The sequence below is a fragment of the Eleutherodactylus coqui genome, chromosome 4 (assembly GCF_035609145.1).
Source record: "Eleutherodactylus coqui strain aEleCoq1 chromosome 4, aEleCoq1.hap1, whole genome shotgun sequence".
Taxonomy (NCBI): domain Eukaryota; kingdom Metazoa; phylum Chordata; class Amphibia; order Anura; family Eleutherodactylidae; genus Eleutherodactylus; species Eleutherodactylus coqui.
Window position 1 is genome coordinate 142,844,976 of NC_089840.1, and position 24,148 is coordinate 142,869,123.

The window sequence follows — 24,148 nt, forward strand, 5'->3', positions numbered from 1 at the left end:
TTCCCGCGGCCCCCCATGACAGCTTCAGATTGTCGGCTACCTCCGCTAACTGACAGCTTGGAGCTGTCACGTCCACAGCCTGCAGGGCTTTAATCCCAAGGCGAAGTGTGTTTTTATCGCCCTGGGGATTAAAGCCGAGAAACAGAACGTAAAAAGTCTATGTGGTGGTCACTAAGGGGTTAACAATGTTTACTTTGTGGTAAACAACCTTCTCTCTGGATTAACATGATTACAGTGATATCAAATTTATATAGATTTTTTATGTTTTACCATTCTAGCTCACTAAAATCACTTTAAAAAATTGCTTTTGCATCTTTGCATTCTAAGAGCTATAACATTTTTATTTTTCTGTCAACAGAGCTGTATGATGGCTTGTTTTTTTACAGAATGAGCTGTCGTTTTAATTTATACAATTTTTGGGAACCTATGACATTTTGTTTACTTTTTAATTCCAGTTTTTGGAGTCTAAATTGAAAAGGAACTGCAATTCTGCCATTGTTTTTTAGGGAAATTCTATTGTGTACACCTTATAAATGACATGTTAATTTAATTCTGCAGAGCAGTACAATTACAGAAATACCAAATTTATATAGTTTTAATATTTCACTACTTTTGCAGACTAGAATCACTATTTTAAAACAATATATTTATTTTCCTGGATTGTCACATTTAAAGACACATAACATTTTTTCCTGTTGTCAGAGCTGTGTGGGGGCTTTTTTTTGAAGGCAAGCTTTAATTTTTGATGGTACCCTTTTTTGGCTAATTTTACTGTTTTGATCATTTTTTGTGAGATGGGATATGCAAAGAGAGAAATTCTGGACACATTTTTTATATTTCTTTCATGGTGTTCACCATGTGAGTTAAATATTGTGCTAACATTTTTATTGGGGGGTATGAATGTGTCAGTATCAATTTTGTATATTTTTTTTCTACACTCTATTATACTTTTTACTTTAGTACCATTATGTGACTTCAGCTTCTTTTACTTTAGTCCTTAGTAGAATACATGGGAATACTGAAGTATTGCCATGTATTCTACAAGCCTATTAGACTATGCCTCTGGTAGGGCCTAATAAACTTCCATAGATGGATGAACTACAAGCCACTGTTTGCCCTCAAAGGTGCAATAAATAGCATCCTATTGGAAACCCACAATTACATCACAAGGACCATCTTTCAGCTTCTTACATGGTTAACCATGGTATCTAAAGGGTTAATTGGCTGGGTTTGGGGCTAGCTTTGTTCCCAGCAGTTTCTGCAGGAACCCAGCGGACTTTGGACAGTTGATCTCCTGCTATACCATGCCAGGCTCCTGATACAGTGCCCTAAAAAGTATGCAATGAAAGAAAGCCTGTTGGTGGCTTCCGTAAAAAGGCACATGGATGGTTACTAATGCGTTAAAGTTCAGAGATACCATGCACTGTTTTTTTAAAAAAATTTTTCCAGAAAAACGACAACATCTTAATATGTGTGGCTATGCTTACAATCAGGTGGGATGGGGTGGAGGCTAGTACTGTAGTTACACCTGTAATTAGACCAACAGTAAATAGCTAATGAGGCTAATGAGGCAAAATACATGCTACACTAAAAGAAGAATCACAGCCCAGTCAATCATTATAAAATAACAAAACAAGGTTTATTATCAAATTATTTTAAAATTAACCAGGAAGGCATAAAGCCATAATAAAAACCAAACTAGGTATGCATATATGAACAAAGTGCAAATAACAAATAAATGGCTACTAGAGATGAGCGAACGTACTCGTCCGAGCTTGATACTCGTTCGAGTATTAGCGTGTTCGAGATGCTCGTTACTCGTAACGAGCACCACGCGATGTTCGAGTTACTTTCACTTTTCTCTCTGAGATGTTAGCGCGCTTTTCTGGCCAATTGAAAGACAGGGAAGGCATTACAACTTCCCCCTGCGACGTTTAAGCCCTATACCACCCCCCTGCAGTGAGTGGCTGGGGAGATCAGGTGTCACCCGAGTATAAAAATCGGCCCCTCCCGCGGCTCGCCTCAGATGGGTTGTGACTTAGCTGAGGGAAAGTGCTATCGTGCTGGTGCTGCTGCTGCTGTAGGGAGAGTGTTAGGAGTTAGTGTAGGCTTCAAGAACCCCAACGGTCCTTCTTAGGGCCACATCTAACAGTGTGCAGTAGTGTGGAGGCTGCTGTTAGCAGTGTTGCACATTTTTTTTTTTTTTGGTATATCGGCCGTGCAGAGCATTGCGCCCTGCAGTAATACTACAGGGACAGAAGTGGTGGTTAGGCAGGGAGAGTGTTAGGAGTTAGTGTAGGCTTCAAGAACCCCAACGGTCCTTCTTAGGGCCACATCTAACCGTGTGCAGTACTGTGGAGGCTGCTGTTAGCAGTGTTGCACTTTTTTTTTTTTTGGTATATCGGCCGTGCAGAGCATTGCGCCCTGCAGTAATACTACAGGGACAGAATTGTGTAGGCAGGGCCAGAAGACATCTTATAGATTGAATATACGCAGTGGTCCTTCCTTTTGCAAAAAAAGATTTGAAAAAAATCTATTTGGCCTGCCTGTCACTCTGCTCAGTGTTGTGGGTCCGTGTCTGCTGGGGGTAAAATTGCTCCAAATAAATACGCAGCCAGCTAAGTGTTACAGCAGGCTTGCGCCAAATTATTTCCTGGCTCTGAAATCACCGCTCTGTTGCACTTAATAACAGTGCAACACTGCAGTTCCGTCACACACATCAGGGACAGAATTGTGTAGGCATGGCCAGAAGACATCTTATAGATTGAATATACACAGTGGTCCTTCCTTTTGCAAAAAAAGATTTGAAAAAAATCTATTTGGCCTGCCTGTCAGTCTGCTCAGTGTTGTGGGTCCGTGTCTGCTGGGGGTAAAATTGCTCCAAATAAATACGCAGCCAGCTAAGTGTTACAGCAGGCTTGTGCCAAATTATTTCCTGGCTCTGAAATCACCGCTCTGTTGCACTTAATAACAGTGCAACACTGCAGTTCCGTCACACACATCAGGGACAGAATTGTGTAGGCAGGGCCAGAAGACATCTTATAGATTGAATATACGCAGTGGTCCTTCCTTTTGCAAAAAAAGATTTGAAAAAAATCTATTCGGGCTGCCTGTCAGTCTGCTCAGTGTTGTGGGTCCGTGTCTGCTAGGGGTAAAATTGCTCCAAATAAATACGCAGCCAGCTAAGTGTTACAGCAGGCTTGCGCCAAATTATTTCCTGGCTCTGAAATCACCGCTCTGTTGCACTTAATAACAGTGCAACACTGCAGTTCCATCACACACATCAGGGACAGAATTGTGTAGGCAGGGCCAGAAGACATCTTATGGATTGAATATACGCAGTGGTCCTTCCTTTTGCAAAAAAAGATTTGAAAAAAATCTATTTGGCCTGCCTGTCAGTCTGCTCAGTGTTGTGGGTCCGTGTCTGCTGGGGGTAAAATTGCTCCAAATAAATACGCAGCCAGCTAAGTGTTACAGCAGGCTTGCGCCAAATTATTTCCTGGCTCTGAAATCACCGCTCTGTTGCACTTAATAACAGTGCAACACTGCAGTTCCGTCACACACATCAGGGACAGAATTGTGTAGGCAGGGCCAGAAGACATCTTATAGATTGAATATACGCAGTGGTCCTTCCTTTTGCAAAAAAAGATTTGAAAAAAATCTATTTGGCCTGCCTGTCAGTCTGCTCAGTGTTGTGGGTCCGTGTCTGCTGGGGGTAAAATTGCTCCAAATAAATACGCAGCCAGCTAAGTGTTACAGCAGGCTTGCGCCAAATTATTTCCTGGCGTTCCGTAAGCGAACTCAGCCTCAAACCACAGGCCAATAAGCTGCATATTTAATTACAGTGTTGTGTTTCTGCATTCCTGGTAATACAGCATGCTGAGGGGTAGGGGTAGGCCTAGAGGACGTGGGCGCGGCCGAGGACGCGGAGGCCCTAGTCCGGGTGTGGGCACAGGCCGAGCTTCTGATGCAGGTTTATTGCAGCCGACTGCTGCGGGATTAGGAGAGAGGCACGTTTCTGGCGTCCCCAAATTCATCTCACAATTAATGTGTCCACGCGGTAGACCTTTATTACAAAATGAGCAGTGTGAGCAGGTCCTGTCGTGGATGGCAGAAAGTGCTTCCAGCAACCTATCGTCCAGCCAGAGTTCTGCGCTGTCCACTGCTGCAACTCAGAATCCTCTGGCTGCTGCTCCTCCTTCCTCCCAGCCTCCTCACTCCATGAAAATGAGACATTCTGAGGAGCGGGCAGACTCCCGGGAACTGTTCTCGGGCACCTGCTCAGATTGGGCAGCAGTGGTTCCTCTCCCACCAGAGGAGTTTATCGTCACTGATGCCCAACCATTGGAATGTTCCCGGGGTCCGGGGGATGAGGATGGGGACTTCCGGCAACTGTCTCAAGACCTTTCAGTGGGTGAGGAGGCCGATGACGATGAGACACAGTTGTCTATCAGTGAGGTAGTAGTAAGGGCATTAAGTCCGAGGGAGGAGCGCACCGAGGATTCTGAGGAAGAGCAGCAGGAGGACGATGAGGTGACTGACCCCACCTGGTTTGCTACGCCTACTGAGGACAGGTCTTCAGAGGGGGAGGCAAGGGCAGCAGCAGGGCAGGTTGCAAGAGGCAGTGCGGTGGCCAGGGGTAGAGGCAGGGCCAGACCGAATAATCCACCAACTGTTTCCCAAAGCGCCCCCTCGCGCCATGCCACCCTGCAGAGGCCGAGGTGCTCAAAGGTCTGGCAGTTTTTCACTGAGAGTGCAGACGACCGACAAACAGTGGTGTGCAACCTTTGTCGCGCCAAGATCAGCCGGGGAGCCACCACCAGCAGCCTCACCACCACCAGCATGCGCAGGCATATGATGGCCAAGCACCCCACAAGGTGGGAAGAAGGCCGTTCACCGCCTCCGGTTTGCACCGCTGCTTCTCCCCCTGTGCCCCAACCTGCCACTGAGATCCAACCCCGCTCTGAGGACACAGGCACTACCGTCTCCTGGCCTGCACCCACACCCTCACCTCCGCTGTCCTCGGCCCCATCCAGCAATGTCTGTCAGCGCAGCGTCCAGCCGTCGCTAGCGCAAGTGTTTGAGCGCAAGCGCAAGTACGCCGCCACGCACCCGCACGCTCAAGCGTTAAACGTGCACATAGCCAAATTTATCAGCCTGGAGATGCTGCTGTATTGGGTTATGGAAACGGAGTCCTTCAAAAGTATGATGGCGGCGGCGGCCCCGCGCTACTCAGTTCCCAGTCGCCACTACTTTTCCCGATGTGCCGTCCCAGCCCTGCACGACCACGTCTCCCGCAACATTGTACGCGCCCTCACCAACGCGGTTACTGCCAAGGTCCACTTAACAATGGACACGTGGACAAGCACAGGCGGGCAGGGCCACTATATCTCCCTGACGGCACATTGGGTGAATTTAGTGGAGGCTGGGACAGAGTCAGAGCCTGGGACCGCTCACGTCCTACCCAACCCCAGAATTGCGGGCCACAGCTCGGTGGTGGTATCTGCGGCGGTGTATGCTTCCTCCACTAAACCGCACTCCTCCTCCTCCTCCTCCTCCAACGCAACCTCTGTCTCGCAATCAAGATGTGTCAGCAGCAGCAGCACGTCGGCAGCAGTCGGTGTCGCGCGTCGTGGCAGCACAGCGGTGGGCAAGCGTCAGCAAGCCGTGCTGAAACTACTCAGCTTAGGAGTTAGGAGGCACACGGCCCACGAACTGCTGCAGGGTCTGACAGAGCAGACCGACCGCTGGCTTGCGCCGCTGAGCCTCCAACCGGGCATGGTCGTGTGTGACAACAGCCGTAACCTGGTGGCGGCTCTGCAGCTCGGCAGCCTCACGCACGTGCCATGCCTGGCCCACGTCTTTAATTTGGTGGTTCAGCGCTTTCTGAAAAGCTACCCACGCTTGTCAGACCAGCTGGGAAAGGTGCGCCAGCTCTGCGCACATTTCCGCAAGTCCCACACGGACGCTGCCACGCTGCGCACCCTGCAACATCGGTTTAATCTGCCAGTGCACCGACTGCTGTGCGACGTGCCCACACGGTGGAACTCTACGCTCCACATGTTGGCCAGGCTCTATGAGCAGCGTAGAGCTGTAGTGGAATACCAACTCCAACATGGGCGGCGCAGAGGGAGTCAGCCTCCTCAATTATTTTCAGAAGAGTGGGCCTGGTTGGCAGACATCTGCCAGGTCCTTCGAAACTTTGAGGAGTCTACCCAGGTGGTGAGCGGCGATGCTGCAATCATTAGCGTCACCATTCCTCTTTTATGCCTCTTGAGAAGTTCCCTGCAAAGCATAAAGGCAGACGCTTTGCACTCGGAAACAGAGCCGGGGGAAGACAGTATGTCGCTGGATAGTCAGAGCACCCTCCTGTCTATATCTCAGCGCGGTGAGGAGGAGGAGGAGGAGGAAGATGAGGAGGAGGGGGAAGACACAGCTTGGCCCACTGGTGAGGGTACACATGCTGCTTGGCTGTCATCCTTTCAGCGTGTATGGCCGCAGGAGGAGGAGGAGGAGGAGGATCCTGAAAGTGATCTTCCTAGTGAGGACAGCCATGTGTTGCGTACAGGTACCCTGGCACACATGGCTGACTTCATGTTAGGATGCCTTTCTCGTGACCCTCGCGTTACACGCATTCTGGCCACTACGGATTACTGGGTGTACACACTGCTCGACCCACGGTATAAGGAGAACCTTTCGACTCTCATACCCGAAGAGGAAAGGGGTTCGAGAGTGTTGCTATACCACAGGACCCTGGCGGACAAACTGATGGTAAAATTCCCATACGACAGCGCTAGTGGCCGAAGGCGCAGTTCCGAGGGCCAGGTAGCAGGGGAGGCGCGGAGATCTGGCAGCATGTACAGCACAGGCAGGCCAACACTCTCTAAGGCCCTTGACAGCTTTCTGGCTCCCTAGCAAGACTGTGTCACCGCTCCCCAGTCACGGCTGAGTCGGCGGGAGCACTGTAAAAGGATGGTGAGGGAGTACGTAGCCGATCGCACGACCGTCCTCCGTGACGCCTCTGCCCCCTACAACTACTGGGTGTCCAAGCTGGACACGTGGCCTGAACTTGCGCTGTATGCCCTGGAGGTGCTTGCTTGTCCTGCAGCTAGCGTCTTGTCAGAGAGGGTGTTTAGTGCGGCTGGGGGAATCATCACAGATAAGCGTACCCGCCTGTCAACCGACAGTGCTGACAGGCTAACACTCATCAAGATGAACAAAGCCTGGATTTCCCCAGACTTCTCTTCTCCACCAGCGGACAGCAGCGATACCTAAGCAATAGGTAGGCTGCACCCGCGGATGGAAGCATCGTTCTGTATCCCCATCAAAAAAGGGGGACCTTTTCGCTTCATCAATCTGTGTATAATATTCCTCCTCCTCCTCCTGCTCCTCCTCCTGAAACCTCACATAATCACGCCGAACGGGCAATTTTTCTTAGGCCCACAAGGCTCAGTCATATAATTTTTCTAAACAATTTTTATACGTTTCAATGCTCATTAAAGCGTTGAAACTTTCACCTCCACCAATTTTTATTTTAACTGGGCTGCCTCCAGGCCTAGTTAGAAATTAAGCCACATTAACCAAAGCGATTAATGGGTTTCACCTGCCCTCTTGGTTGGCCATAGCCAATTTTTCTGATGTACATTAGTACTGTTGATACAGCAATTTTTGTGGGCCCTCGCCTACAGTGTAATCAAAGGAATTTTTAGCCCGCCTGCATTACAGCTGACGTTACATCAGCTGTGTTGGGCACTGCAATGGGATATATTTATGTACCGCCGGTGGGTACCAGGGAGCCACCCATGCTGTGGGTGCACAGGGAGTTGTAACTACATGTGTCCACTTCTAAAGAACCCCAGTCTGACTGGGGCATGCAGTGTGGGCCGAAGCCCACCTGCATTAAACATGACATTACTACCTCCGCTGTGTTGGGCAATGCAATGGGATATTTTTATGTACCGCCGGTGGGTACCAGGGAGCCACCCATGCTGTGGGTGCACAGGGAGTTGTAACTACATCTGTCCACTTCTAAAGAACCCCAGTCTGACTGTGGCATGCAGTGTGGGCCGAAGCCCACCTGCATTAAACATGACATTACTACCTCAGCTGTGTTGGGCAATGCAATGGGATATTTTTATGTACCACCGATGGGTTCCAGGGAGCCACCCATGCTGTGGGTGCACAGGGAGTTGTAACTACATGTGTCCACTTCTAAAGAACCCCAGTCTGACTGGGGCATGCAGTGTGGGCCGAAGCCCACCTGCATTAAACATGACATTACTACCTCAGCTGTGTTGGGCAATGCAATGGGATATTTTTATGTACCGCCGGTGGGTTCCAGGGAGCCACCCATGCTGTGGGTGCACACGGAATTCCCATTGCGGAGTTGTACCTGCCTGTGACTATATATAAAAAACCGCAGTCTGACTGGGGCATGCAGATACCTTGACAGAATGAATAGTGTGTGGCACATAGGTTCCCCATTGCTATGCCCACGTGTGCAGCTCCAGATGGAGGTGGCACAGGATTGGATTTCTCATTGCTTCTGTACAGCATTGTGGGCTATCGTCCCGCCCCTTTTAAAGAAGGTTGCTGCCTAGCCGTGCCAACCCTCTGCAGTGTGTGCCTGCTTTTCCTGTGGCAGACGCACTTATAAATAGACATGAGGGTGGCGTGGCATGAGGGCAGCTGAAGGCTGGGCAGGGACAGTTTGGTGTGCGCTGTGGACACTGGGTCGTGGGGGGGGGAGAATTGGCAGCATGTAACCCAGGAGAAGTGGCAGCGGAGTGTCATGCAGGCAGTGATTGTGATTTGTTGGAGGTAGTGTGGTGCTTAGCTAAGGTATGCATTGCTAATGAGGGCTTTTCAGATGTTAAAGTTGTTGGGGGAGGGGCCCACTCTTGCTGCTATTGTGGCTTAATTGTGGGACCTGTGAACTTGAGATGCAGCCCAACATGTAGCCCCTCGCCTGCCCTATCCGTTTCTGTGTCGTTCCCATCACTTTCTTGAATTGCCCCGATTTTCACAAATGAAAACCTTAGCGAGCATCGGCGATATACAAAAATGCTCGAGTCGCCCATTGACTTCAATGGGGTTCGTTACTCGAAACGAACCCTCGAGCATCGCGAAAAATTTGTATCGAGTAACGAGCACCCGAGCATTTTGGTGCTCGCTCATCTCTAATGGCTACCAAAGGACACCTTAGAATTAGTAAAAAAAAACCTCTCATATTAATAATGGTGAAATGCAACAGTACTTAGAGAGAAAACAACGTGTCCTTTAAAGTTTAACACAAATAATAATAATCTTTATATAGCACCAACATGTTCTGCAGTGCTCACAAGACAGGGGAAATAAAAACAGGACTACAGTTACATGAAGTAATCAGTTAACCCGTTCCCGCTCCAGTGCGTAAGTTTACGTCCTGGCAGCCTGGTACTTCCCGCAACAGGACGTAAGCTTACGTCCTGGAGATAGCGCGGGATCACATATGATCGCGCGCTATCCCGCGGCAGGGAAAGAGTTCACAGAGGGAGCGGACTCCCTCTGTGTCTCCGGCCGGAACTCACGATGTCATCGCGAGAGCCCGGCCTGTCACCATGGCAACAGGATGCCAGACACTGGCGTCCTGTATTGCCTATGCCTATGATCGCTGTATAAGCGATTAGGCATGGCAGAGCAGTAGCTCTGCCATGCCTTATGACAGCGATCATCAGGGCAGTGGTTAAAGTCCCTCAGAGGGACACAAACAGTGTAAAAAAAACAAAGATTAAAAAAATGAATTTAAAAAAAATTTAAAAAAAGAGTAAAAAAACATTTTTTTATGCTTTTTCTCAAATTAGCATTAAAAAAGGTTAAAAAAAAATAAAACCCCACATATTTGGTATTGTCGCGTCCATAACGACGCGTAGAATAAGTTGCACATGCTTTTGACTGTGCACGGAAAAAACGCTTTAAAAAAACGCTAAAAAACTGAGGCAAAATGCTAATTTTTAGCATTTTGCCTCACTAAAAACGCAATAAAAGTGATCAAAAAAGCCGTATGTACCACAAAATGGTACCAGTAAAAACTACAGCTTGTCTTGCAAAAAATAAGCCCTCATAGAGCACCGTACATCAAAAAATAAAAAAGTTACAGGACTTTGAATGCAGCGATTTAGAATAGAAAAAAGATTTCCAAAAAAAGGGTTTTTATTGCAGAAAAGTGGGAAAACCTAAAAAAAATGTAAGAATTTTGGCATCGTTGTAACCGTACCGACCCGCAGAAAAAATGGAATGTCTCATTTATGCTGCATGATTAAAGGGGTTGTCCCGCGGCAGCAAGTGGGGTTATGCACTTCTGCATGGCCATATTAATGCACTTTGTAATATACATCATGCATTAAATATGAGCCATACAGAAGTTATTCACTTACCTGCTCCGTTGCTAGCGTCCCCGTCGCCATGGTGCCGTCTAACTTCAGCGTCAAATCGCCCGATTAGACGCGCTTGCGCAGATGGGTCTTTTCCCTTCGGCTCGGTTCGGCAGCAGCGGCGTTCTGGCTCCGCTCCCTTGTACGTGTCATCGCGTAGCTCCGCCCCCGTCACATGTGCCGATTCCAGCCAATCAGGAGGCTGGAATCGGCACATGTGACGGGGCAGAGCTCACTGGTAGCTGCAGCTTTAAGCTGAGAAGAGAGTGGAAAGTGTCAAAGAATCGTTTACGGTTGAGATAGTGAGGAGACGAAAGAGGTGAAGAAGACTTGTTTAGCATGGTGGAGGGTGAGGTTGTAGGTTCTGTGCAGGAATTTAAAGTGGAGAAAGTCTGTAGACTTTTGAGATTTTATCCACAGCCGTTCAGTACACCTAGAGCACCGTCGGTCGAAGCCCATTTAAGGCGTGAGCCAGGATTGCTGCGTTGTGCATCGGGTGGCTTAGGTCATGGGGGGGGGGGGGCTTTATCCAGGGCATGTTTAAGAGTTGTATTGTAATGTGCAGCAGCTAGGTTGAGGCAGGAGAAGAGAGAGATGGGGGAAAGAAAAGACTTGAAGATTTGGGTGTGAACAGCCTGAAGGTTCGTGTGCGTACGGTGGGTAGGAGGGTCTGGGGAGATACTAGAAAGCTTGACAGAGACAGAGAGGAGGTTATGGTCTGATAGCGGGAGATGGGAGTTAGCGAAGTGGGAAGCAGAGCAGAGATGGAGGAAGACCAGATCAAGAGTCTTGCCATCGCTGTGAGTGGGAGAGGCTGTGAGTTGTGAAAGACCAAGGGAGGAGGTGAGCGATAGAAGCTGAGAGGCAGATGGGAAGATTGGGTCATTAGTGGGGATGTTAAAGTTTCCTAGGATGAGGGTTGGGATTTTGCAGGAGAGGAAGTGGGGGAGTCACGCAGCAAAGTGGTCCAGAAACAGGCGAGGAGCATCTGGTGGGCGGTAGGTAACTGCTACTCGCATGGACAACAGGCGGAAAAGTCGTAGGGCATGTACTTCAAATAGCCAAAGAAAGAATTACATTATATCAAATAGCCTAGAAATACAATAGCAGCATGTATGATAGCAAACCTAAAGTCTGGTACCCCCTAAGCATGTTTCACTTTACGCGTAGGTGTAGTGGTAGTGTGTTTAGGTGAAATTCTTATTGTATAAGGGGAAAAAATGGATATAGTAAGATATCATAAAAGTGCTGGATTAAAATATACAAATTTATGAAACTAGATAAAATTGATAAGCGTGATCAAATACTAATATACTGTAGGTAATTTACATACTCACCTTCTGACTTCCCAAAGCTGCTCCTCATGTCTTCCTACATCAATCCCTAGACTCAGACGCTGAGACCAGGGATTAGGCGCAGCATTCACAGCTGGCATGTATACGTCATCCGGAAGTAAGAAGATAATCTTTAGGAAATGAGAAGGTAAAAATGAATGTTGTTTCTTTTTACTGGCACAAAGGGGCACTATTAAAGAATGAGGGGGCACTGAGGAGTGGTATTACTATTTGACGGGCACTGAAGGCACTATTATTATATGAAGGGTATTTAGGGCACTATTACTGTACAAAAGGGCACCGAGGGCACTATTACAAAATAAGAGGGCACCAAGGTGTATTATTAACGTATAAGGATACACCAAGGGGAATTATTAATCTATAAGGGGGCATTTAGAGGCATTCTTAATGTATAAGGAGGTAATATTAATTCAGGGGGGAGAAAGGGACATTATTACCTATGGGAAGGGGTCAGAAAAGGCAGCACTATTCATTATGGAGATAGAATTTGGGCAGAAAAGGAGGCATTGTTACTGATGGGGACACTAAAAATAGTACTTACTATGTAGGGCCTAATTGCTATCTGGGATACTATGTATTGTGTTGATGTGTTGAAAAAATAAGGAAGGTGATTAGAGATGAGCGAGCACCAAAATGCTCGGGTGCTCGTTACTCGGGACGAACTTTTCGCGATGCTCGAGGGTTCGTTTCGAGTAACGAACCCCATTGAAGTCAATGGGCGACCCGAGCATTTTTGTATATCGCCGATGCTCGCTAAGGTTTTCATTTGTGAAAATCTGGGCAATTCAAGAAAGTGATGGGAACGACACAGCAACGGATAGGGCAGGCGAGGGGCTACATGTTGGGCTGCATCTCAAGTTCCCAGGTCCCACTATTAAGCCACAATAGCGGCAAGAGTAGGCCCCCCCCCCCCACTGTCAGCATAAAGATCGTTCTCCTCTGCCATAGCTGTAACAGCTGTGGCAGAGAAGAACGATGTTTGCCCATTGAATTCAATGGAGCCAGCAATACAGCAGGTTCCACTGAAAGCAATGGGCTGCCGGCGATCGCGGGATGAATTGTCGGGAAGGGCTTAAATATATAAGCCCTTCCCTGCAATTCATCCAGAAATGTGTTGCAATAAAAATATATACCGGCGTATAAGGCGACGGGGCGTATAAGACGACCCCCCAACTGTCACCTTATACGCCGGGAATACAGCGGAGCAAAGAATAAAAATCATTACTCACTTCACCGGGTGTTCTGTGGTGCTGCTGCAGGCTGTCGCTCCCTCCTGGTCCCCGGCAGAGCATTGCTTTCTGGACGCAGTGGTTGAAATCCCCGCCTCCAGAAACACACGTGCCTTCAGCCAATCACAGCCATTCAATGACATCATTGTCATTGGCTGTGATTGGCTGAAGGCACGTGTGTTTCTGGAGGCGGGGATTTAAAGCCCTTCGTAAAGAAAGCAATGCTCTGCCGGGGACCATGAGGGAGCGACAGCCTGCAGCAGCACCGCAGAACGCCCGGTGAAGGGAGTAATGATTTTTATTCTTTGCTCCACTGTATTCCCGGCGTATAAGGTGACAGTTGGGGGGTCGTCTTATACGCCCCGTCGCCTTATATGCCGGTATATATTTTTATTGTAACACATTTCTGGATGAATTGCAGGGAAGGGCTTATATATTTAAGCCCTTCCCGACAATTCATCCCGCGATCGCCGGCAGCCCATTGCTTTCAGTGGAACCTGCTGTATTGCCGGCTCCATTGAATTCAATGGACAAACATCGTTCTTCTCTTCCACAGCTGTTACAGCTGTGGCAGAGAAGAATGATTTGTCTTCTATATGTTCTCAATGGGGTCGGCGCTGCTGCCGCTGGCCCCATTGAGCGCATATAGAGAAGAGAACAGGAATCGCAGATCGCATATAGGTGCGATCTGCGATTTCTATGGCCTAAGAAGGACCGTTGGGGTTCTTGAAGCCTAAAATAACTCCTAACGGTCTCCCTATAGCAGCAGCACTTTCCCTGATTTATGTCAGAAGGCATCTGTGGCGAACCGCGGGAGGGCAGATTTTAATACTCGGGTGACACCTAATCTCGCCAGCCACTCACTGCAGGGGGGTGGTATAGGGCTTGAACGTTGCAGGGGGAAGTTGTAATGCCTTCCCTGTCTTTCTATTGGCCAGAAAAGCGCGCAAATTTCTCAGGGAAGAAAATGAAAGTAACCCGAACACCGCGTGGTACTCGTTACGAGTAACGAGCATCTCGAACACCCTAATACTCGAACGAGTATCAAACTCGGACGAGTATGCTTGCTCATCTCTAAAGGTGATAGAAAAGCAAGATATCTGTATGTCAATTTTTGCAGAGACAAGCTGTGGTGGTCTGAAACGGATGGAGAAGAAAAGGGAAAATGACACCAAACAGAGAAAACGCCACCTGTGATCAGTGGAGGTAACTGCAGTGTAAGCACTAATACTGTGTAGAGCAGGTACTGTTTATGACTTATTTAAAAATATAATAGTACTCTGAGGAGGGTCACTGAGGGTCATTATTATTGTGAGTTGTTCACTAACAGACACTATTACAGAAAGAGAATAAAAAAGGTGTGTGGCTTGTTGTAAAATGGTGTGCCCTAAAAACTTACCTTCCTTCTTTTTTTATTTTTTTTTTATTTAATTTTTTCCCCAAAAAGCCATGGGAAAATATAGCCTAAGCTGGGGGAAGTGGGAATTGTTTTATATTGTGGGCAGCCTAAATCTGGCCATAGTCAGCCCTAGAAACTTGTGCTCAGTCTTTATATTGGACTCTGTAGTCAGTGCATGCACATGTAAGTTAAAAGAGTCTCTTTTAAGATACCTGGAGAGAACATCGTTGCAATAAAACAGTATAATTTTATTTTTCCCCAACAATTGTAGCAATGAAGATCACAGATTGCACTTGGTGAAGCAAAGAGGCATAACTCTATTGCTTGACTTACAAGGACCTCTTGGTTTGTAACTGTCTCTTCTAACCCCACCAGTCCACTCACTATGCTAAACTGTATTTACAGGTCTCTTGCTAGGCCTCAGGACAACCAGTCTATTCTATCCATTGGGCATTCAGGGCTGGTACATCAGCAAGCTAAATCAGCATTGGTTCATCAAAGTCTCCCAGTCCTTCTCGTTGGGGAATATTTCCTCTATTTCGACCTTGTGTATTACTCAAGGTACTCAGGCCAGGAGCCAGCTACCATGCCAATACTGTGGCTTCCATAATAACTGTCATCACCAAAGCAGTTCCTCACAACCCCTTCTTCCTGGCAGTACAGGGCTCCACCTGCTGTTTTGCAGATCTTTCTTTTGTCTCCTATATTGAGCTGTCTGGGCATGTTCAGTGCATGTTGTCACATTTAGCATGCAGTAATGCAGTATATTCCATATTGCATGGAACTGTAAAAAAATACAATTACATATGAGTACAGTGGGATTCAGGTTACATACTGTACATACTAAAACAGACTGCAAACATTCATTTCAGGCATTAACTACCCCTTTTACACATAGACAATAGGGGGAATTTATTAAGCCCAGCATTTTCTGCGCTAGGCTTAGTGAGTTTTCTCTTGGTGTACAGTGCACAGAATACTTGAAGAATCACACACCTCTTCATGTATTCAGTGCATCCCTGACTCTTCTTTGAGCCTTTTCAGAAATGTACGACCAGCCCTACCAGGCGTTCATTTCTGTAGTAATTCACATCAGTTTCTGGAGTAAAGTATACATAAATCTATTAGTCTGGGTAGCCACACCCCTCCTTACATGACCCACCCACTTAAAATAATGGTGGCTTCCGTGTAGAAGGGAGAAAAGCTGCTAAATATCTGCACAAGTGGGCGTGCACAAAGAGGTACAGCTTTTGTACACCAGTATTCTGGGGTACAACCTTCAATACATGCCCCCCCCCCCCCCCCAATGTTCTCTATGGGTGTGTGGGTACACACTGACTGCAGAGAAGAGTATGATGCATGAACCGAGTGCCAGTTTCCAGGGCTTACAGCAAGGGAAAGGGGAGACTGGTAAGTATAAAAGACACCCCTCTGTACTCCATGTTCCCATGTACCCCTTAAACTTAGTTTATGAAGCTCATATGACGTGAAAGATTCTCTTGAAGACTGAGGAAAAACTCACATTGTAGAGATTGCTTGTGTAACCTGAATGTCTAAGGAAGTTATTGTAGTAAAGCTGTGCTTGGCAGAAGCAGCTTCTAACATTTTGAACATTTTGAGTGATTTGGAGACACGGCCAGAAAACCTCTCTTTCACTGTTGTAGCCTTCCCATTCAGCAAGCTTCATTACAGTAATTATGTCTTTCAAACAACCATTTAAATCTGTTTTGTACACAAAACATAATTCAAGCACAGATCTTTGCAGAAACTGCTTCAGTAAAGGGTGACAAAGCTTTAAACATGGGCTTTTGTGATGATTGGCTTTGCAGGACATAATGAGAAGAGCAGTACCTGAGACAAATAATTGCTCATATTTCCAGGGAAATAGATTCTCTCTGATTTAAACACAAACCTGTCATTCAAAGCTCATAAGGATTACCAACAATAAGTCTACTTTCAAGCAAGTATATTTTTAGTCCGTATTTGGTTTATATTTTGTGGACTATAATAAGGAGCTAATGAAACTCTATTTATCTATTTACATGCACATATGTTTCATGGCCCTGTTTTAAAAATGCAACATGTGCTACTTTTGTCCATATTGTGTGAAAAATAGGCCAATGTAGTCTATAAAAAGGGACTGAAATAGGAATGGAACTGTATGTCATCAGTTTTGTTATCAGTATTTGTTCTGTATGTGCCTTGGCATTTGCATTCATTGGTAATATTTTTTTATTGGTCAAATACAGATCCCAGTTGAAAATATAAAATCAATGCTATAGTGACAAATGCAAGTCAAATTCAGATGTCAATGCTGACACATGATTTTAATGTAATCTGCAATGTTAATGTTACAGATGTGTTACAATATGCTCTTGTAAAACTAGCCTATAAAGTGGTCACTACACAGAGAGTTGTAGTAGATAACCAACAGCACTAAAATAGGAAAAATACCCTCTCAAGGGAAGGCTTTGGGGCTGCACAGTCACGAACAGAAGATGGACCACTATCTTCCTAGATGCAACGTGACATCCAGATATAGTGACAGCAGCTCAAATCCAGGTGCAATAAAAGAATTTTCTTTATTCCATCAGTAAAATCTGCAACGTTTCAGCCATTGCAATGGCCTTTCTCAAGTATACATTCTTATCAACTAACCCCCCTTATATACTAAAAACATGGGTCATGCTAAACTGGTCATTGGACATACCATGGCTCCTCCTACCACCATAGGTGTGGGTAATTAACAATAAGTATAACCATACCTGCAGTCTTCTCCACTCAGTGCGGTCACTCCCTGGTATACTTCCTCCATCTTGGCATGTGCGGACTCCCCTGAGCATGTGCGGACCAACCACGCCCACTATCCGGATGTGTCCTATTGTGACCCTTCCAAGGATATCCAGGGATACAGCCCACATCATGCAGCTCCCTGTGTGCAGCACGTGACTCATCAGGACACGCCTCCAGGGCAGAGCCACATGATGTGGGCTGTATCCCTGGATATCCTTGGAAGGGTCACAATAGGACACATCCGGATAGTGGGCGTGGTTGGTCCGCACATGCTCAGTGGAGTCTGCACATGCCAAGATGGAGGAAGTATACCGGGGAGTGATCGCACTGAGTGGAGAAGACTGCAGGTATGGTTATACTTGCAGAGGTGTGGCAGTTTTTCACAGAGACGCCTGACGACCGACGAACAGTGGTGTGCAACCTTTGTCGCGCCAAGATCAGCTGGGGAGGCACCACCACCAGCATGCGCAGGCATATGATGGCCAAGCACCCCACAAGGTGGGACGAAGGCCGTTCACCGCCTCCGGTTTGCACCACTGCCTCTCCCCCTGTGCCCCAACCTGCCACTGAGATACAACCCCCCTCTGAGGACACAGGCACCACCGTTTCCTGGCCTGCACCCACACCCTCACCTCCGCTGTCCTCGTCCCCATCCAGCAATGTCTCTCAGCGCAGCGTCCAGACGTCGCTGGCGCCACTGTTTGAGCGCGAGCGCAAGTACGCCGCCACGCACCCGCACGCTCAAGCGTTAAACGTGCACATTGCCAAATTGATCAGCCTGGAAATGCTGCCGTATAGGCTTGTGGAAACGGAGGCTTTCAAAAGCATGATGGCGGCGGCGGCCCCGCGCTACTCGGTTCCCAGTCGCCACTACTTTTCCCGATGTGCCGTCCCAGCCCTGCACGACCACGTCTCCCGCAACATTGTACGCGCCCTCACCAACGCGGTTACTGCCAAGGTCCACTTAACAACAGACACGTAGACAAGCACAGCGGGCAGGGCCACTATATCTCCCTGACGGCACATTTGGTGAATTTAGTGCAGGCTGGGACAGAGTCAGAGCCTGGGACCGCTCACGTCCTACCCACCCCCCGAATTGTGTGCCCCAGCTCGGTGGTGGTATCTGCGGCGGTGTATGCTTCCTCCACTAAACCACCCTCCTCCTCTTCCTACGCAACCTCTGTCTCGCAATCAAGATGTGTCAGCAGCAGCACTTCGCCAGCAGTCGGTGTCGCGCTGCATGGCAGCACAGCGGTGGGCAAGCGTCAGCAGGCCGTGCTGAAACTACTCAGCTTAGGAGAGAAGAGTCAGACGGCCCACGAACTGCTGCAGGGTCTGACAGAGCAGACCGACCGCTGGCTTGCGCCGCTGAGCCTCCAACCGGGCATGGTCGTGTGTGACAACGGCCGTAACCTGGTGGCGGCTCTGCAGCTCGGCAGCCTCATGCACGTGCCATGCCTGGCCCATGTCTTTAATTTGGTGGTTCAGCGCTTTCTGAAAAGCTACCCACACTTGTCAGACCTGATCGGAAAGGTGCGCCGGCTCAGCGCACATTTCCGCAACTCCAAGACGGACGCTGCCACCCTGCGGACCCTGCAACACCGGTTTCATCTGCCAGTGCACCGATTGCTGTGCGACGTGCTCACACAGTGGAGCTCTACGCTCCACATGTTGGCCATGCTCTATGAGCAGCGTAGAGCTATTGCGGAATACCAACTCCAACATGGGCGGCGTAGTGGGAGTCAGCCTCCTCAATAATTTACAGAAGACTGGGCCTGGTTGGCAGACATCTGCCAGGTCCTTGGAAACTTTGAGGAGTCTACCCAGATGCTGAGCGGGGATGCTGCAATCATTAGCGTCACCATTCCTCTGCTATGCCTCTTGAGAAGTTCCCTGCAAAGCATAAAGGCAGACGCTTTGCACTCGGAAACGGAGGCGGGGGAAGACAGTATGTCGCTGGATAGTCAGAGCACCCTCATGTCTATATCTCAGCGCGTTGAGGAGGAGGAGGAGGGGGAGGAGCATGAGGAGGTGGGCGAAGAGACAGCTTGGCCCACTGCTGAGGGTACACATGCTGCTTGCCTGTCATCCTTTCAGCGTGTATGGCCAGAGGAGGAGGAGGAGGAGGAGGGGGAGGAGCATGAGGAGGAGGGGGAAGAGACAGCTTGGCCCACTGCTGAGGGTACACATGCTGCTTGCCTGTCATCCTTTCAGCGTGTATGGCCAGAGGAGGAGGAGGAGGAGGAGGATTCTGAAAGTGATCTTCCGAGTGAGGACAGCCATGTGTTGCGTACAGGTACCCTGGCACACATGGCTGACTTCATGTTAGGATGCCTTTCTCGTGACCCTCGCGTTACACGCATCCTGGCCACTACGGATTACTGGGTGTACACAATGCTCGACCCACGGTATAAGGAGAACCTTTCCACTCTCATTCCCGAAGAGGAAAGGGGTTCGAGAATGATGCTATACCACAGGGCGCTGGTGGACAAACTGATGGTAAACTTCCCATCCGACAGCGCTAGTGGCCGAAGGCGCATTTCCGCGGGCCAGGTAGCAGGGGAGGCACAGAGATCAGGCAGCAGGTACAGCGCAGGCAGGCGACCATTCTCCAAGGCCTTTGCCAGCTTTCTGGCTCCCCAGCGAGATTGCGTCACTGGTCCCCAGTCAAGGCTGAGTTGGCGGGAGCACTGTAAAAGGATGGTGAGGGAGTACGTAGCCGATCGCACGACCTTCCTCGGTGACGCCTCTGCCCCCTACAACTACTGGGTGTCGAAGCTGGACACGTGGCCTGAACTCGCGCTGTATGCCCTGGAGGTGCTTGCTTGTCCTGCGGCTAGCGTCTTGTCAGAGAGTGTGTTTAGTGTGGCTGGGGGAATCATCACGGATAAGTGTACCCACCTGTCAACCGACAGTGCAGACAGGCTTACACTCATCAAGATGAACAAAGCCTGGATTTCCCCAGACTTCTGTTCTGCACCAGCGGACAGCAGCGATACCTAAGCAATACATAGGCTGCACCCGCGGATGGAAGCATCGTTCTCTATCACCATCAAAAACGGGGACCTTTTTGCTTCATCAATCTGTGTATAATATTCCTCCTCCTCCTCCTGCTCCTCCTCCTGAAACCTCACATAATCACGCCGAACGGGCAATTTTTCTTAGGCCCACAAGGCTCAGTCTTATAATTTTTCTAAACAATTTTTATACGTTTCAATGCTCATTAAAGCGTTGAAACTTGCACCTCAACCAATTTTTATTTTAACTGGGCTGCCTCCAGGCCTAGTTACCAATTAAGCCACATTAACCAAAGCGATTAATGGGTTTCACCTGCCCTCTTGGTTGGGCATGGGCAATTTTTCTCAGGTACATTAGTACTGTTGGTACACCAATTTTTGGGGGCCCTCGCCTACAGTGTAATCAAATGGATTTTTAGCCCACCTGCATTACAGCTGACGTTACATCGGCTGTGTTTGGCACTGCAATGGGATATATTTATGTACCGCCGGTGGCTTCCTGACACCCACCCATGCTGTCGGTCCACAGGGAGTTGTAACTGCATGTGTCCACTTCTAAAGAACCCCAGTCTGACTGGGGCATGCAGTGTGGGCCGAAGACCACCTGCATTAAACATGACATTACCTCAGCTGTGATGGGCAATGCAATGGGATATATTTATGTACCGCCGGTGGCTTCCTGGCACCCACCCATGCTGTCAGTCCACAGGGACTTCACAATAGGGAGTTGTACCTGCCTGTGTCTATGAATTAAAAACCCCGGTCAGGTTGGGGCATGCAGTGTGGGCTGAAGCCCACCTGCATTTAATCTGACGTTAGCTCAGCTGTGATGGGCACTGCAATGGGATACATTTATGTACAGCCGGTGGGTTCCAGGGAGCCACCCATGCTGTGGGTGCACACGGAATTCCCATTGCGGAGTTGTACCTGCCTGTGACTATTTATAAAAAACCGCGGTCTGACTGGGGCATGCAGACAGCTTGACAGAATGAATAGTGTGCGGCACATAGGTTCCCCATTGCTATGCCCACGTGTGCAGCTCCAGATGGAGGTGGCACAAGATTGGATTTCTCATTGCTTCTGTACAGCATTGTGGACTATCGCCCCGCCCCTTTTAAAGAGGGTCGCTGCCTAGCCGTGCCAACCCTCTGCAGTGTGTGCCTACGGTTCCTCCTCATGGCAAACGCACTTATAAATAGACATGAGGGTGGCGTGACATTAGGGCAGCTGAAGGCTGGGCAGGGACACTTTGGTGTGCGCTGTGGACACTGGGTCGTGGGGGGGGGGGGGTTGGGCAGCATGTAACCCAGGAGAAGTGGCAGCGGAGTGTCATGCAGGCAGTGATTGTGCTTTGTTGGAGGTAGTGTGGTGCTTAGCTAAGGTATGCATTGCTAATGAGGGCTTTCAGAAGTAAAAGTTGTTGGGAGGGGGGGGGGGCACTCTTGCCGCTATTGTGGCTTACTAGTGGGACCTGGGAACTTGAGATGCAGCCCAACATGTAGCCCCTCGCCTGCCCTATCCGTTTCTGTGTTGTTCCCATCACTTTCTTGAATTGCCCAGATTTTCACAAATGAAAACCTTAGCGAGCATCGGCGATATACAAAAATGCTCGGGTCGCCCATTGACTTCAATGGGGTTCGTTACTCGAAACGAACCCTCGAGCATCGCGATAATTTCGTCCCGAATAACGAGCACCCGAGCATTTTGGTGCTCGCTCATCTCTATTGCTAACGACATTAATAATGCCATGGTTGCTCAGCCCTGCTAACGTCTTTACAATAACCCCTATAAAATGGCTCTGAGCTGATAAAGACAACCTCCAACCTCAGAATCACCGCAACTGACAGTGACTTTGGTGAAACACCACAGCAGACTTTTTGTTACCCAACTTAATTTTAAATGTAATTAATAATAAATAAAACCAATATTATAAATAATGATACATAACTAAAATATATATAACAGAAAAGTGTTTCCGCACTTATACACACTTGATATCTGAGTAAAAATGCACAACTATTTATGCTAAGCACACAAAAATGCGGGGTTCTTAGTGCACATTTTGGGCCCACTCGCCACATCCAGGTGAACCTCTTTAGACAGGCTTCTAACACTAAAGACACCTTTTTTTAGGTAAAAAGACTCCAAATGAATGGGAAAGCTGGATAATTTGTCACAGCCATGGCTTATGTGTGCAGCTTCACATTTAATTTATTTGTGGGAAGTACTTACTTTTTCTAAGCATGGGCATTGGTGGAGCAGTGGCTGTCTTTATTTTTGTCATGCACTCCATTCATCCCTCTGTCCCAGGTGCTTTAGTGAGTGTACTTGGCTAGGTATCTAGCTTTCCCATTTATTTGGAGTCTTTTTGTCCAAAGAGAGGTGTCTTTAGAGTTTTGAAACTATCCAATAGGATGCACCTAGACACGGCAGATAGGCCCACATGTTTTGATCAAAATGTGCTCTAAGAACTTTGCATTGTTATCCAGTTATCATAAACAATAGTTCTTTTTTATTCAGATATCAAATCTGTATGAGTATCTTCAAAAGATTGCCTCCAAAACAGCATCAATTCTTTTAGGTACACTTGCACAAAGTCAGGGATTTTGTAGGATCATAGTCAGGTGTATGATTAACCAATTACATTAGGTGAGAATGATCATCATCTTCATATAAAAAATCACAGAGTTGAGAAAAAATGCAGACTTATTATGGCATCCAGCTGTATCACTATATAAGTAAGTGTGGTTTCTTTAATAAACTGGGCTTAAAAAAGGGGTATATGAACCCCGAAACGTGTTGCCCTGTATTGCACTTGTTTTATACTTCATTGCTGTTTCATGTTAATAAAGAAGAAAAGGACATATTAGTGTCTACATATCAATAAGGGCTCTTTTACACTGGCAAGAAAATCAGTCGATTTTCTTGTATTGTGAGAGGGAGTGAAAACCAATGAATTTCAATGGTTTCATTCTCATTTGCGATGTTTTAACACCAGCGATGCTGCGTGTTAAAACATTGCAAATGAGAAGGAAACCATTGAAAAGAAACGGCACTTACTTACACTACCGTTCAAAAGTTTGGGGTCACCCAAACAATTTTGTGTTTTCCATGAAAAGTCACACTTATTCACCACCATGCGTTGTGAAATGAATAGAAAATAGAGTCAAGACATTGACAAGGTTAGAAATAATGATTTGTATTTGAAATAACATTGTTTTTACATCAAACTTTGCTTTCGTCAAAGAATCCTCCTTTTGCAGCAATTACAGCATTGCACACCTTTGACATTCTAGCTGTTAATTTGTTGAGGTAAGCTTGTGAAATTGCACCCCACGCTTCTAGAAGCATCTCCCACAAGTTGGATTGGTTGGATGGGCACTTCTGGCGTACCATACGGTCAAGCTGCTCCCACAACAGCTCAATGGGGTTCAGATCTGGTGACTGCGCTGGCCACTCCATTACCAATAGAATACCAGCTGCCTGCTTCTGCTGTAAATAGTTCTTGCACAATTTGGAGGTGTGTTTAGGGTCATTGTCCTGTTGTAGGATGAAATTGGTTCCAATCAAGCGCTGTCCACTGGGTATGGCATGGCGTTGCAAAATGGAGTGATAGCCTTCCTTATTCAGAATCCCTTTTACCCTGTACAAATCTCCCACCTTACCAGCACCAAAGCAACCCCAGACCATCACATTACCTCCACCATGCTTAACAGATGGCGTCAGGCATTCTTCCAGCATCTTTTCATTTGTTCTGCGTCTCACAAACGTTCTTCTTTGTGATCCAAACACCTCAAACTTGGATTCATCCGTCCACAAGACTTTTTTCCAGTCTTCCTCTCTCCAATGTCTGTGATCTTTTGCCCATCTTAATCTTTTTCTTTTATTGGCCAGTCTCAGATATGGCTTTTTCTTTGCCACTCTGCCCTGAAGCCCAAAATCC